The following is a 16,957-nucleotide window of genomic DNA, read 5'->3' on the forward strand; positions in this document are numbered from 1 at the left end:
GACAGAATCCCAAATGGCTTGATAAGTAGCAGTGACAGCGCACCAACTGCCTAGAGGAGAAGGGAATGGGCTGTTTTTTTAAAATGAAGGTGCTCCTCCCAAGCATAGGAGGCTGCTTGGGAGAAAGCCCAGAGGTATCTGATGGAAAGTTGAACTCAGAGGTAATAAAGGGACATTTACAAGTGTGAACATTTTCAGTTTGAGCCGCTTTGGATCTGCTGCTCCGATGTGCTGAGCCCCCAGAGCTCCTGTTGGCTTCAGCTGGAGTTCTGAAAAGTCTGGCCCTGGACATTTCGAAAAAGAAGGCCACTTTTGAAAACATCGGCCTTCCCCTCTGTGTGTAGCTCCCGTTACCTCTGTGCGATGGGGTTAATCGCTCACCGTCAGAGGTGCTGCATCGATGCAGCTGCATCACCCTAGCGCTTCTGCCCTCTCCCCCCTCCCTGCCCCAGTATTTTGGTTTTTTTTTTTTAAAAAAAAGCAGCCCAGGCAACATTGCTACTTGCATTAGGTTTTGTTCCACCTAAGGAGCATTTGGGGTTTGTAGCATTTGACTGTGTGCGTTGGGGACACTTTGCTTTTCGGGAGGAGAAAATAAGAACGACCGGACACTGTCATGGATTGACTGACTGCAGATTTCATTGCAATGTCATGAGAGATCAAGAACTGCAAAGTTCGGTATGACCTCCAGGTGCTGGAAAGCAGCACAGGGACAGTTGGCCAGGTCCTTGTAGGATCAATGGGCCAACTCCTTTGTGGAGAATGGTCCCATCATGCACTGATAGACTGCAAGCACCTGGGTGAAACAGACCCAGCTTGTAGCAGGGACTCACTTGGTCTGTCCACTGCCTCAGTTTCCCTCCTGGTGCTGCTTCCGTTGTGACTCACGGCAGTCATCCATTGGCTCCCGGTGTGGGTAGGTCACTGAGGGGACTTAGCTCTCTGGCCAAGTCACAAAAATCCCCTCTTTCCAGAGTTAAGGACAGTCCAAAAGAAACATAGCACCAAATCTTCCACCCCTGAGTTTGCTAGGCACAGCTCTTCTTCTCAGGGACTGTTCTCTTCCTCCGCAGTCTGTAGCCCTTCTCCTGGGCTCAGCTTCCAGCCCTCCTGGGCTCCAGTCAGTCTCTTCTTCCCCTCATTGACAGGGGTGGCTGCAGTACCTCACAAGGTGGTAGCACAGGGAGAACCCACACCCACCTTCTACTATGGACCACCAGCCCTGGGACCTAAGCCACTGAGCTCTGCGCTCGATAACTCCAACTGCTCTGACTTTCCTTCCCACGACCTCTTCCCGTGTGCTAAGCCTACTCTTCTCACTGGCCCTTTCCTGGCTGGTTTCCTACTCTTTAATGGAGCACTCGCTCTAGGTCTGTTCTCCCTGGAGTCTCTCCTAAATGCCCACAGGCTGCCCTTATATCTCCCAGCAGGTGTGTTCTTAGTTACCTGTTGCCAGTCACATGGCCCTCATACTCATTCCTATCCCCTGTGGAGGTGGCTAGCCTCGCACAGGCAAGGCTAAGTCCAGCCCCTTAGAAGGCCAGCTCACCTTATCGGCCCATCCTGACTGTGACATAGAAAGGTGAGCAGCTTAGGGCCTGGCTACATTCCAGACTTCCTCATCCTGAACTGGGATCCCAGCCACCGTTTAGCAAACACCCCATGCTGCAGGTCAGCTGGCCTTTGCTATGGTGGGACAGTCCCAGAGCCCAGGCTTCTGCTTGAGCCTTAGCGTCTATGCTGTAATTTTATAGCCTCACAGCCTGAGCACCATGAGCCCAAGTTAGCTGACACAGGCCAGCTGTGGGTGTTTTGTTGCAGTGTAGACATACCTAGGGACGCAGACAGCTCTGAATCAAAATCAAAAGGCTTCCCACCCCGTGACCATACAGCAGTCCAGACACTCGCAGAGTGAATGGCTAAATCACGTGGCCCAAAGAGTGGCTCTAGCATTTTTAGGGTTTGCTCCGCTGTTGCGAGCTGTGAAAACAGTTCCTCTCCCAGGTGATTATAAGAAGCTGAGTCCTTGGCCCTGTCTGTCCCAGGGATTTTCTGTAATTAAAAAAGAGATAACGGAGCTGGAAGAAATATTTGCCTAAGTGCTAACTGAAGCCATCTGAAAGCAACCCATTCTGGAGGTGGGCACTTTCCCTCTGGGCCAAGCCTCGGTGTGCCGGATTTAGTGGGAGACACATGGAACCTGTTGAGGGGCTTCCAATCCCGCATGGCTCTCTTTGTGGGAAATATAAAAAGTGAACCGAGAAGTGTGGGGGAGAGACAGAGGAGCCGTTTTCTAAACTGGAGGTGGATGAATGTTACATAACGCACCAAGCTGCTCCAAAGACACATTCTAATGATTAATTTGAGGTTCTGGCAGCCGCTTCCCTGTAATAATATTTTAAACATTACTTTTCCACTGCTGCTTGCCAGGGATCGTTATTTTGTGCCGTGGAGGCTGTAAAATTTCACTTCAAGGATGGGTTTCACTCCCGTTACAAAATGTGTCTGGAATGTGCAGATGTTTCCTTTGGGGAATAGAGAGCCAATCCGCTGCAACACACCATCCCTATTGGGAGGACTCAACATGCTAAAACAGCCCTATTCACAAAATCACAAACAAACACAGGCACACACGACCCTGTGGGGCTGTACCAGTGCTGGGAATGTCGCTCGGTGCCTTTTAAATGTACAAAGCCCACCGGCTCTGCTGGAGCCACAAAACGCTCTGAGATCGGCTTCTGCCAGCACATGGACCGACACATGTGTTGGCCTAACCGAGATTCCATATTGCTGCCTTTTGTTAGCTGGGAGTGTTGTTTGTATCACTGGACTTTTACACAACGCTATACGTTATTATTTTATGAGGAATGGCTGAAAGAACCATGAATAATTTGGCTAGCAGGGCGCAAGGTGCCAGCCTACAAGTACCTGAAGTGTGTAAAGACGAAGGAGGGAGAGGAGTTGTTTAGGATAGTCTGGAAGGAGGTAAAACAGGAAGGAATGAACAAAAGATTTAGTTTAATTCAAGAAGATTATGGCCTGTTTGTTCCCCCAAAGGAAATGGACACCCCATAGATTGGGACATTTTAAACAGGGCTAGACCAAGCCCTGGAGAATTGTAGGGAACAATCCTGCATGGGAAAGAGAATGGACTAGATGACTTAGCGGCTCACTCCGTCTTTCATTTCTGTGATTTTCTTTTCCAATAGTATCTGTACTGTGCAGTATCGAAACCCGCTGCCGGGAAGTCCATCGCTGTCATTGGCCCTGGCCCCCATGGAGCACTGACATGGGGTTATGAATGCTACACTAGAAAGCTGCTAATGCTGTAGGAATCCTCCTCCCCCCCATTTCTTGCTCTCCGGGGCATTGAGCATTTTGTGCTTTTTCTACAGCTGCATTTGCATCTGCTACAAGATCGGAAAAGTCATTTCAATACTTCGTATAAAGAAAGCATTGACTTCACTGCCTGGGTGGTGCTGGGTTGCAACTTTGGATGATCATGCTTGGATTGTTTTAAACCTTGACTGGCTACTGATCCCAGCTCCCAGGGGCCCTTTTCTGTTTGCTTGTGTGTTTCTAAATTATAACTGATGAAAGGCACCGGATGAGAGTGATATTTTTCATATGGACAGAAGAGATGCAACAACAGAGCCAGATTCTATTACATCAAGCCTGTCCTGAAAGGACCCCACCTCTACGGGTGATAAGGGAGTTCCATCATCTTGACCTCTTTGGGGAGAAGGTCATTTAGGGTGTTGGGATTGGTTTTGTGATGCGGACACCTTGTTCTTTCCGCTCAGTACCAGTGTGACCAGTATATAGAGCTGTTCTTGTCATTGTCCTTGTCATTTACCCTTGTTAAAAAAACAGCTTGAGGGGAACTGAAAGCATTTACAAATACATAAATTATATGTAACATGGAAAAAAGGGGAAGTTCATAGCAATGATTATCAATTAGAAGCTAGGAATAGTAGAAAACTGATAAGGGAAGCAAAAGGAGACAAGGATAAATTTATGGCCAGCAGCTTTAAGAACAATGAGGAGTTACAGTTCATTAGAAACAAAGAAATCTAACAATGGCATTGGTCTATTACTAGATGGAAATGGTAGAATTCTCAATAATAATGCAGTAAAAGCAGACGTGTTCAATAAATATTTCTATTCTGTATGTGGGAAAAAGACAGATGATGTATTCATATCGTATGATGATGATCATGATATATTTTCCATTCCAACAGCAGTGCAGGAAGATGTTAAACAACAGCTACTAAAGTTAGACATTTTCAAATCATCTGGTCAAGATAACTTACATACAAGATTTTAAAAGCGCTGGACCATGAATGTTGATTTTCAATAACGCTTGAAACACTGGGGAAGGTACAGGGGACTGGAAGAAAGCTAATGTTGTTCAAATATTTTAAAAAAGTAAATGGGATGAGCTGGGTAATTATAGGCCTGTCAGCCCGACATTGCTCCTGTGCAAAATAATGGAATGGCCGATACAGAACTCAGAGTTAATAAAGAAGTAAAGAAAGGTAATATAATTAATGCCAATCAGCATGGATTTATGGAAAATAAATCTTGTCAGACTGACTTGATTTCTTGTAGATGTGTGTCTGTATATGAGAAGACAAGTTTGGTTGATAATGGTAATAGTGTTGATGTAAAACTTTGACTTAGTACCACACAACTAGATTCAGAAACTAGAACAATACAGAATCAATACAGCACACATTAAATGGGCTGAAAACTGGCTAATGCTATGCCTCAAAATGTAATTGTAAATGGGGAATCCTGGAGAGGGTGGGGTTTGCAGTGAGGTCTTGCAGGGATTGGTTCTTGGCCCTATGCTATGTAACATTTTGTATCAGTGACCTGGAAGAAAACAAAATAATTACTGATGAAATTTGCAGATAACACAAAGATTGCAGGGAGTGGTGAATAATGATGAAGACATATAGAGTGATCTGGATTGCTTGGTATCATGGGCGCAAGCAAAAGTGTGTTTTAATACAGTTCAATGTAGAGTCAGACATGTAGGAACAAAGAGTGTAGGCCATACTTTCAGGATGGGGGACTCTGTCCTGGGAAGCAGCGAGTCTGAAAAAGACTTAGGGGTCATAGTGGAAAATGAGCTGAACATGAGTTCCCAGTGCAATGCTGTGCCCAAAGGGGCCAGTGTGATCCTTGGAGCCATAAACTGGGGGATTCTGAGTAGGTTATATTATCTCTGTATTTGGCACTGGGGTGACCACTCCAGGAACACTATGTCTGGTTCTGGTGTGTCCCCAAGTTAAGAAGGATGTTGATAAATTGGAGAGGGTTCAGAGAAGAGCCATGAGAATGATTAAAGGATTAGAAAACCTGCCTGATAGTGATAAGCTCCAGGAGCTCCATCTCATTAAAGAGAAAGTTAAGGGGTGACTTGACCACAACCTATAAGAACCTACATGAGGAACAATAATCTTATAAGAGAGGGCTCTTCAATCTAGCAGACTAAGGTATAACATGAGCTAATGGCTGGAGTTTCAAGCTAGAGAAATAAGGCACAGGGTTTTTTTTAACAGTGAGGATAATTAACTATTGGAACAACTTAACCCAGGGTTGTGGTGGATTCACTGTCACTTTAAGTCAAGACTGGATGTTTTTTCTAGAAGCTATGCTCTAGACCAGGGCTGGCCAACCTGGGGCTCCGGAGCCCCACGGGGCTCTTCAGAAGTTAATCTGCGGCTCCTTGTACAGGCCCCGACTCCAGGGCTGGAGCTACAGGCGCCAACTTTCCAATGTGCCGGGGGGCGCTCACTGCCCAACCCCTGGCTCTGCCACAGGCCCTGCCCCCATTCCACCCCTTCCCGCCCCCACCCCTGAGCCTGCCATGCCTTCGCTCCTCCCCCTCTCCCTCCCAGAGCCTCCTGCACGCCACGAAACAGCTGACTGGGAGGCGCGGGAGGTGGGGAGCAAATGGGGAGCTGCTGACATATTATTGTGGCTCTTTGGCAATGTACATTGGTAAATTCTGACTCCTTCTCAGGGTCAGGTTGGCCACGCCTGCTCTAGATCAACTGCAGCTATTGGCTTTGAAGCCGGAATTAATTGATGAAAGTCCTATGGTCTGTGTTATATAAGATAACAGACTCAATGATCTCAGTTGTCCCTTCTGGCCTTAAAAGTGGATGAATCATCCTCTTTGCTCCTTGTTAGTGAAGAAAGCAGATTGCCAAGGAAAAGGGAAAGGGTTCCTAGCTTATCCGCCCGACTGGCTAATGTACTGGGAAGGTCGGGGTGTTTTAGAACATCTGGAGGCCCCGTCTGTCATTTATTCGACCACAAAGAGTAGACATAACACTACGGCTGCAAGGAAAACAAAAGCTGGACTTCACAGCAGCCCATGGTTTGGCCTATTCTAGTGACCTGAACACGCAGTTGCTTTTCTCTTGCTGTAGCATGGCTTTGGATTTGTTCAGTCAACACAGTTGGGGGCGGGCTCTGTGTTTATTCTCAACATCACTGTTTGCTCGGCGTGTGCCCCGTTTATGTTATCCTGCTTTTAGATGGATTTAATATCGGTCTGACAGCCCTGAAGTCTTCTGCCCTGTATATTTGCAGGGCTGACGTTCAACGGGACAAAACTGCAAATAGCTGTGCACTTGTCGAGCACAAAATGGACTGCAAGACAGTTCCAAAAGTTATTCTTGGTCACGAGTGGCCTGGGGCCATAAATGAACCAATGACCTGAAGATAGATGGCACGACATCTCTATTACCCGTCCTAGCCTTTCCACTACCTCCATGAGTTTTAGGTTACTGTCCAAGTTTTAAGCTACATGGCATTGACAAGAGACCTGAACAGGAGAGCCTTTTAAATCAGAAGAGAATAACGTTGATAAAAGGTCCAGCAATAAAGTCTGCATGCCAGACACGCTTAAAATAAATACAATGAAACCTGTCTTAAGCAATACCCTAGGGGTCTGCAATATTTGATTGCCTGGTGGAATTTGCTCTTAACTAAACAAAATTTTATGGGAAACCATGCGAGGAAGCTTTAAAGGGGTAGTTTGAGATGGGGTTGCTAATTTGTTGTAGTTATTTGGCTACTATGCCAATATCATGTCTGTCCGCTGATGAACAGAAAGTTGGCCCTGCTTAGGTTCTTGTGACTCTTGTAAAGAGAACATAAAGCACTAATATAAGCACAGATAATGAGGATTCATCTTGATCCCAAGTGGCAGGCACTTGTGGTTTGGGAATTTTGGAGCAGATCTCACGTTCTCCATGTGATCCATGGTTTGCAGAACAGCTCATGAATAAGTTGCCACAAAGTGATTACATTAGGTCTGGTTCTCATTAATAGTCAGGCCACTTTAGACCACTCTGGTGTAAAGGGGTCTTAATGTGGGAGTACATTATATTTACACCCACTTCGGGCCTGTTGACACAGCTAGAGTGGTACGGAGTGGTCTTAGTGTAAATGAGAATTAGGTCCGTTGTCTCTAGTGCAGGTGTAACCATATTTTGAGTAGATTCTTCCCCTGCATCCTCCTTACAAAAAATTTGAACCAGGGATGCCCAACTTTGCCTGTTGTTAGCAGATCAGTTTGCTGAGAACTAAGGTTACTATTAACTTCTCAGTCCTTCATGAGCTCCCCTGAAAGGAATAACCTTGCTGCTTTGGGGCTACAGTTTTCCTCCCTTTTAAGTATGGTTAGTGTCAGATTATATGCCAGAGATGCCCTCTGATTGGTTATGACCTGGGTACTTTCCAGTCACACACCTTTCTAGCAGCCTTTCCATTTTAGCTCAGCCACAAAGTCAGTTGGACATTATTGATTTAAAAATCTGCTATTAAACTAAAAAACCCACCGTTGCATTTCAGCTGAGCACGTACCAGCTACTCAAATCAATGATATAGCAGAACCAGTGGTATAGCAGAATTACGTGGTTCAAAGGTCTCATTGTTGCATGTTAATATCTAAAGTATCTTAGTGTTCCCCTGGTGAAACAAAACGTGGATGTCCTAAGAGGTTTCTACAGTAACAAGCTATGCAAATATTTACTTCATATCATGTGGGAATGTTTGCCAACTTGATGCGTTCTCTTTGAGAAGATTTACCAGGATTTATCTCCATTTTCTGGAGCTAGCTCCTTCCATTTAAGTGAACTGAGGTCCTTTTTATATTATTTAAATATTCTCTGAAGCTTCTTGCATCTTAAAAGCCTTGTCTCTGCCACTCATTCGTTATGTGTATCAGTGCTTCTGGTGCTGGGGAAAATACTACAAAATTTCACATTATTTCTCTCCGGGAGCCCTGCTCGTTTTTGGAATCTAGATGTTACTGCTTCAGCCAACCTGGCTGCACATTCCCCTTGCTAAGTCTGAGGGCCACGCATTGGGGATGCTTCGCTTTCCACCAAAGAAAGCTTAGATACATTTTTCTTAGCAGCCCACCTGCATAGCTCCTAAATGGCTAGTGCAAGGTATATATGCAGCTCTAACTGTGACTGTTAACACAGTTTTAAATATTTGGGTGGTTGGATTTCCAAACTATAAGGCCTTGTCTGTTTGGGTTTTAAAACATGATTTTCCAGGGAGGGGTTGGGCTGGGAGTTCATCCTGTCACAGGAATGTGTCTGCATGCATGTGACGAATTAGGCATAAGCTCAGTTTCATGCTAACAAGAGTCACCTGGTTAGAGCTCCCAAGAGAGAACAAGCCCTGGAGAAGCAACAGTGGGGTCATATTGTTTGAGAATGTCTGGATGACCAATCAGGTCACATGATTGGCTGAACAATTAGGAAATGATCTTAAAAGTTGTGAAAAATACATTTTTAAACAGGGAAAGTTCCAAATTTGGGACCAAAAGTCAACAGCAAAACTCTCAATGACCTTCGTGGACGTAGGAGGCGCTCAGTGAGTCATTAGAGTCCTGTTGTATTTGGCTTCATTGTTAAATGTTGGGAACAAGAAGATGAACGAAATGATAATCTAAAAATAACTTGGAAAATGAACTGCGCTGCAGGTCCCAAAGCATCTTTCCAGTTCCTGGGAGGGCATGGTGTGAAAAATCACCCCCCCCTCCCAATTTGGGAGGAGGAGGTATTGAACGATGCCCTCGCACACGAGTGAGTGAATCAGCCCTGCCAAAAATGACATCGCTCCATGAGGTAACACGTTCCCTTTGTCCGAGTGGCTTCATCCCCGATTGCTCTCATAACCATATTTGGGAAAGTCTGAGAAGTGTTCTCTGGCCAGAGTGATGTTCATAACCGCTATTTAAATCGCAGATAGACTTCAGACAGATCCCACCTGGAATTACAGCAGTGCCACTAGCTTGCCTTTGCCAGATACTCAAAGAATAAAATCCGAGGTTTACGCTGGGGAGAACTCATCGGAACATGCCTGGCCACACACCAACATCCTGTCACACTGCAAAGTGAGGGTGGGCGAGGGGTGGCAAGCCCAGAGGCTTGCGAGTTAGGACTGCTGGCTTCCATCCCTAGCCCTGCCTGTGCGTTGCTCTGTGATCTTGGATGCTTTGCTTCTCCGTGTCTCTCTTTGGCTATCCGGGAAATGACTAATTAGTTGTATAATAGTAGCACTTAGAGGGTCTATAACTAGTTGCCCTTTCCAGAATCAGGTCATCTGCTGCCTTAGTTTCCCTACCTTCAATGCTCTGTCACAGGCTTCTAGGTGTTTTTGACCCTCTAATCCAATCTTTAAATTCTCCCCTCGCCAGCATAGGAAAGGGACAACAGCTCCAAAAACAAATAGGCCCTAATAACCCTTCCCAGGCTCAGAAAGACCCTCCAGCCCTTGGTACAGGGTTCTGCTGACAGCTTTTCCCCCTTAGCGCATGTGTCTTTGCAGCCCTCTCCCTAGGGAAGCTTCAACCAACCCTTCAGCTTTGGTTAGGGTTGTCGATTGCCTTTTCCAGGAGGGGCAACTGAAGGTGTTGGAGGGCCCAGTCCATCTCTCTACCCCAGGCTTCAGCCCCAATGTCCTTACTCCAACCTCACCTGTCCACAGTGTTATTCCATCAGGGCTACTCCCTGCCCTGCTTGAGGTAGGCCTTTACCCCAGCCCCACCTCAGGCCTTGACTTCCTATGACTAAGTCACTTACAAGCTCTGTCCCTCGACCACTTAGCCAGCTGCTGAGAAGCACACCTCCTCTTAGATCTTACCTCTACCCTAGCTTCTTCCAGTCTCAGCTGAGTGTTGCTTTATATAGTCCCCACAGGCAGTCACATGACCCTTCCCAGCCAGGTCTTAAAGGATCCACGCCTCAGTAACAGGAAGGCTGCTAGCATGCCTTACAAATCCAGCTCACCCATTGCACTAGATGCTGTGTAAATAGAGAGTAATAGATGGTCCCTGCTCCAGAGAGCTCACAGTCTAAATAGATAGGATGGACAAAGAGTGGAAGAAAGAATGTAGTATTATCCCGGTTTTACAGAGAGGGAAATGAGGCCCAGCAACAGGCCCAAGGTCACACAGTGAGTCTGTGGCGGAGCAGGGAATTGAATCCAGATCTCATGCGTCCCAGCGCAGCGCCTCAACCAAAACCCATTCTTTGTTCCCTACGGTTATAACAGCTACCTTGCAGGGGTGTACGTCAAGTTCTCTGCAGTCCTTTCGTGAGCGGTGCTGTCTGAGTACAAAGCATACACAACATTGCAAACATTGCTGTGTCCTTGCCTTGAATTTTCAGCCTAGGAACTGCGATTTTGTTGTGGAAAAGTTTGTAGGGGAACATTTGTGAAAATAGATTTTCTTGGTCAGCACCCTTTCTGAGAGCTAAACATTCGTGACTTGGATTTTGAAATAAAAATGAACAAACCTGTTTGGTTTTTCAAATTAAATTGGCATTGTACAGTGGCTGCCTTGGATGGAAGATGGCCCTGGTCTCACAGGATTGTTGATCCCAGGAGGCAGGGGCCTTGCTCATGCTCAGCAGTTGCCCTGGTCCAGCCCCAAGTCTCAATATATGTCTCTTTTCCTGTCTCTGCACGGCGCTCTGTCTAGTACATTTAATCCCTACAGACCCAAACATGCTTTAGAAAATGATACCTGTAATGGAATCACTGGGATTTCCCTGTACTGAAATGCAGCCACCTCTGGGGTGGAATGCGCAGCCCACAACAACCCTATACAACAGTTTGGGACAGAAAGGGTGAAGTGTGCAGAGGACCAGCACAGGGCCTATGCATAAGTTCCGCTTCAGCTCTCTGAAGTGAAATGGGATTTGGGCATCTTAATCTATTAACCTCCTTTGGAAGCCCAGTCTTAGCCAGTGCCCACCTGAGTCGGACTGAAACCAGCGATCCCGTGGAGAAAGGCACCATGTCCTACCCCTATCCCCCAAGCTTGCTACGATGCCGAGAGACCGCCATGCAGCAGCACTGTGGAGAGAATATTCGTTTCCAAACTGGAAGCTGGGACATTCCTATCTATAGCATGAGTCCATAAGTGTCACTTCCCCAGGGCCCAGCTCCGGACTTGTAACGAGATGCATTTTTTAAAATTTCAAAGCCTTTGCGGCATAAATCTGGAACCACCCTGCTGCACACAAGCCCCGTTGCTTCCTTTCTGCAACTTAGGAGAGGCGCAAGCCAAAAAAGAATCAAGTCAGCTAAAAAACACATTTTCCTGGCTCAAGTGTGCAAAAAACACCTAGGTTTTTTTTCCCTCCAGAAGCTCTATTTTCTGGGAAGGCTATTATGAAAGTGAGGCAGCACCAGGACACACGCTTTCTACAGTGGGGCACTGGCCTGCATTTTCTTCCCATCTACTGCATTTGCCATGTTAACACCTACTGCAGCATGCCTGCTGTATAGACACCCTTAGATAGCAGTCCTACTTGGTCAGCTGCTCTGTGTGTCTGTATTTTAAAAGGGGGCATTTCAGACAGTTTTGCATTTCTGTTCTCCTGCTCCCCTCCTCCCATGCAACTTGTCCCCTGGGGGGCGCTCCATTATTGTGTATCCCACAATTGTGCAATCTCACTTTTGGGAGGGAGTGTGAGCTGATGATAAGAGCAGAGGACAGGGAGTCAGGACCCCCAACGTTCTATTCCCCTCTGTCAGTGATGTGCTGCAGCACCTTGAACAAATCACTTAACTTGTCAGTGCCTCAGTTTACCACTCTGTGAGACTTTGTTAAGGAGAGCTGAGTCTTGCAAGGTGCTGAGTGCCCTCGGGGTTCTGAAGAAGCAACTTGGGGGAATAAGCAGAAGTTGTTGGTTGATTCTCCTCCCTCCCCTCTATTAAGTAGGGAAGTTACATTTTAAATAAACCTTCCGTGAATGGAACGTTAAGGTTACAATTTTAAACACTCAAAAGGGAGGAAATGCAGACATCCTGGGGCCCAACTCTCCTGTCAGATACACCTGCACAGTTTCCAGTTTAACTTCAATGTGGTTCCCCCGATTCACAGCAGGACCTGGACTTATTTGCACCCTGTGAATGAGCTACAGTTAGTACAAGCACCTCACCACACTGTTTCTTAGTCATGCCTTTCCCACCCGTGTTGGGGTGTGTGTGTGTAAACACCCTTTCCTCTCTCTGTGATTTTCCAGGCTCTGTTGACTCTGGAGTTGTGATCTCACTCACATGGGCTGTCCCACCCAGGCCTTGCTGAGATGAGACGTGTTTCTTTGGGCTGAGGCATGCAATGGGTTTTTTTTGCTTGTGTGCATGTAACGTGGGGCTGGGAGTGGGGCTGTGTGTATGTGTCTGGGGCAGGGGGTGTTCCTCAAGAACACAGGGCAGGAGGAGCGGGAGCCCCATTGTGGGGACATTAGGAAATGCATCTTCAATTGTTCATTTGGGAATTACATGAAAGGAGGGGAGACTTTCTGGGAAGGGGATGCAGTCGTGGAGAGTGAGGCACGCCCTACCCTCCAGGTCTGCAAGGAAACCCTAGGTTTCAGAGTAACAGCCGTGTTAGTCTGTATTCGCAAAAAGAAAAGGAGTACTTGTGGCACCTTAGAGACTAACCAATTTATTTGAGCATGAGCTTTCGTGAGCTACAGCTCACTTCATCGGATGCATTCTGTGGAAACTGCAGAAGACATTATATACACAGAGACTTTTTGGAGGGGGTGGGGGGGTGAGAAAACCTGGATTTGTGCTGGAAATGGCCCACCTTGATTATCATACACATTGTAAGGAGAGTGATCACTTTGGATGGGCTATTACCAGCAGGAGAGTGAGTTTGTGTGTGTGTGGGGGGGGGGGCGGAGGGTGAGAAAACCTGGATTTGTGCTGGAAATGGCCCAACTTGATGATCACTTTAGATAAGCTATTACCAGCAGGAGCGTGGGGTGGGAGGAGGTATTGTTTCATGGTCTCTGTGTATATAATGTCTTCTGCAGTTTCCACGGTATGCATCCGATGAAGTGAGCTGTAGCTCACGAAGCTCATGCTCAAATAAATTGGTTAGTCTCTAAGGTGCCACAAGTACTCCTTTTCTTTTTAAGGAAACCCTAGTCTCTCCTGAAGGACAGAGAGCCCAGCTGTTGAATCTGGGTGCACCTACTTGGTCCCTTGAACTGGCACTTAGCCAGGGATATGCTCCTCTTACCCCAAAGCCCTAGTGTGTCCTGCAGGGACCAGCCGTGTCCTGCCTGGGAAGATCTGATAGCCTTTTCCCTTCTTCAAGTTTACGAGCTCATGCGCCCCTGGTGGCTCGGAGTTCAACCCCACACTGGCACTGAGGGACTCTTAGCAGCAGCCACGCAAGGATGAATTTCCCTCACTTTCCCCTAATACTGACGGGGCTTTAATGGACTCTCAGAGTCCTGACTTGCTGGTGGTTCTTTTAATGAAACAAACAAGGCATGACCGTGGCTGCTTCTGCTTTTGAGTCTCTCCAGACCCTGTCCCCTGCTCAGAGTCGTGTGCTCCATCCTGCTTCAGAAGGGCAGAGAAACTCCTTTCCCCCACTTTCTCTCGGGGTTTGTTTTCTTCCCTGGCCCAGTGGCTTTTATTTTTGTAGCTTATAAACTCGAAGCTCCTTTATTAATGAATCACTGTAGCCCTCCGTCAGCCTGCACACAAGCCTCTATCTGTGCAGACAGTTCTCTGTGGCTGTGGATGCTTTTCCCATTACTGTTCTGGCTGGACTCCATGCACCAAAAGGGCTGAGAAAGGAGTGATCCAGCGTAGCTCTTTTTTCTTTTTTTTCCTGCCCCTCTCTTCCCTCCTCTTCTGCTTCATGAAAGGAAGGCGGGATGGGCCCGCGAATGACATAATGGGAGTATGACATCAGTCTTGGCAGTGAGGAGCAGGCTATACTCTGTTTAACATTATGTGTTCTTTGGACTAGGGAAGAGGAAAAAAAAAACACATTGAAAAAGTCTTTCCCCCAGAATGCTGCAGGAATAAACACAATGGCTGCCCCAGCCCTGCAGAGCATTAGTTGGCCAATGTAAATTGAACAGTTTGACCGCTGCAAACCCTCCTCCTGTCTAAACTTTATGAATGAACAAAGCAGCCACCAGGCACCAGATGCTGCTGCTGCTGGTTTCCTTCTTGGTCTGCTCAAGGGGTAGCAGATAGCAAAGGTGGGGTTCAGATAAAGGGACCAACTATCTCTCTTAAGTGTGTAACTGGTCCCCATCCCTGGAGTATTAGCACCTTACAATCATTAATGTTTTGATACTCACCGTCTGCCTGAGCAGTAATCCCCATTGTACAAGTGGGAAACCGAGGCACAGAAAGACTGAGTGACTTCCCATGGTCACACAGGGAGCCTGTGGTAGAGCAGGGAACCAAAGACAGTTCTCCCAAGTTCCAGGCTAATGTCCTAACCACCAGACCATCTTTCCTCTCTACATCTTTGTCCCGTTTGAATCCAACTCCAGTGGGCTTTTGGCAATTTTGATAAAATTTGCTTAACTACATATGTTTATTGACTGAAGCATCTCTGAGCTTCCTGGTCATTTGGGGAGTTGTGAAGAGATCTCTTGTGGTGTAGTATTTCCAGCTCAGTTTTTATTCCTTCATAGTAATAACTGCTCTTTTACTAAAAAGAAAAGGAGGACTTGTGGCACCTTAGAGACGAACCAATTTATTTGAGCATAAGCTTTCGTGAGCTACAGCTCACTTCATCGGATTCATTCCTTTTTCATTCCGATGAAGTGAGCTGTAGCTCACGAAAGCTCATGCTCAAACAAATTGGTTAGTCTCTAAGGTGCCCCAAGTCCTCCTTTTCTTTTTGTGAATACAGACTAACTCGGCTGCTACTCTGAAACCTGCTCTTTTACTGTGCCTTCCAACCAAGGCTCACAGAGCATTCCACAAAGACAAAGGCATTGATCTGCACAGCCTCCCCAGGCAGTATCATGATCCCCATTTCACAGACAGGGAAACTGAGGCTGTTCAACCCCTGAGCCCTCCTGTCTCCCCTGAGACAATTGAGCTAATACTCTTTTTTTTTTTAATTAGGGCACGTGACAGCCTGCATGCTGGTTAAATCTCACTGTGGAGCCTTGTTCTCTTGCTGGCTTTAGCTTGGCTTTGAACTTGTTCCGAATTTCCTCGGTCCTGGCAAGGAGATGGGAAAATGTAGCCATGGCCGTTTGTGGCACCGGACTGCTGCGTTTTGGTCCCGTCCTGCAGCCTTAGTGTGGGGTTTTATTGGTCGGTAGTTTCTTTCCTGGGAAGTTTCTTTTTATGCTGTAACCTTGTTTGGTTAAGAAGCAGCCCTTCCCATGCCGGTAAGGCATCAGATTATTTTCCATACATGTTGCAGAGGAAACAGTGGGAAAAGACAATCAGTCCTTCGGAAGTGCAGCTGGCAGAGAGTGACCTCCTTGTGCAGGTGGGGCTGCGGGTAATCTCTCCATTCTTCCTTCACCCATTATCACCTTCACCAGGAACCTCGCTGCTGTCACAGGCCTTGCACAGAAGAGATCTGGTGCTGCTTAAAGTCAGGGAGATTATTTTAATCTATTGTTGGCTCAGAGAAGCCATGGGATGACCAGCAGCCCGTGAGGGAATAATGTTTTGGCTTGTACGTGGATTGTGATGCCCTCTAGTGGTAGGACTACAGGGAGGATAAAAGCCTTACTGGCAGAGCTCGCTAAAGCAGCTATCTTTTAACTCAGGTGGTAAAAGCCTGGGGTTCTGGAGTCAAAGATGCTTGGATCTGTTGCCCGTGCTGCAATGTGAGAGGTATAATCAAGGACTATGAGGTGGCAGAGCTGTAATCCAGCACAGCGTTACGCTGTGCATGGTTGCTTATGCTGGGCAGTTTGTCTGGAACTGGCCCAGGTGCCCAATGGACTGTGGAGAGAAGCTTCTTTGGACTCCCTGCCCTTTCATGGGGCAGGCCAGGAGGAATCATCATTTCCAGTCTTGGTCCAGGGCAAGAGTGAATCTTAATAATCCTGGGGAGCCAGGGCTCTTCGGCTGTATTCCTTGGGCTGGCCACGGAATCACTGTGTGCTCTAGGTTTACTCTTTGACAAACAAGGAGAATGATACTCAACTACCTGGGGGAGGGGAGGTGTCTGTAGGGGCTCCGTTAATTAACGTTCACAGAGGAGGTGGAGGGCCTCAGCACTGAAATAGCATTGGAAGATGGATGGGCAGGAGCCACGTTGCTTTCCCAGAGTGAATCACTTCCCCTCAGGGGCCTGTCAGAGGCCTGAAAGAGCCTGAAGCAATGAACTGTGTGTGAGGAACACCAAAGGAGCCCTGAGCTGACACTAGGGTGTGGGGGATAATGGAGGGGAAGCCAGGAGTATAGTAAGGTTTGGGGCACAGTAGAGAGGAAGCCAGCTAAATCTGTCAGGTACATTAGGGGAGAACAGGAATGTCAGCAAGTATCATATGCCACCTGCAACCCCCACCTTGACAATGACGTTATCCACAAATCTGACAAGGCCGGGCAAGGCCATTGCCTCTCTGCATGATGCGGCCCAGGCAGCCCTCTGAATGGCCAGTCATTGACT

At 47.1% G+C, this 16,957-nt stretch overlaps 1 protein-coding gene across 3 annotated transcripts in view; it reads left to right on the plus strand.

Moving 5' to 3' along the window:
- The window catches only part of PKD1 (polycystin 1, transient receptor potential channel interacting), a 138,937-nt gene that overhangs the window by 34,870 nt on the left and 87,110 nt on the right, over positions 1 to 16,957 (plus strand). The window lies entirely within an intron of this gene.

This window comes from Lepidochelys kempii, chromosome 10 (assembly GCF_965140265.1).
Source record: "Lepidochelys kempii isolate rLepKem1 chromosome 10, rLepKem1.hap2, whole genome shotgun sequence".
Lineage (NCBI taxonomy): Eukaryota > Metazoa > Chordata > Testudines > Cheloniidae > Lepidochelys > Lepidochelys kempii.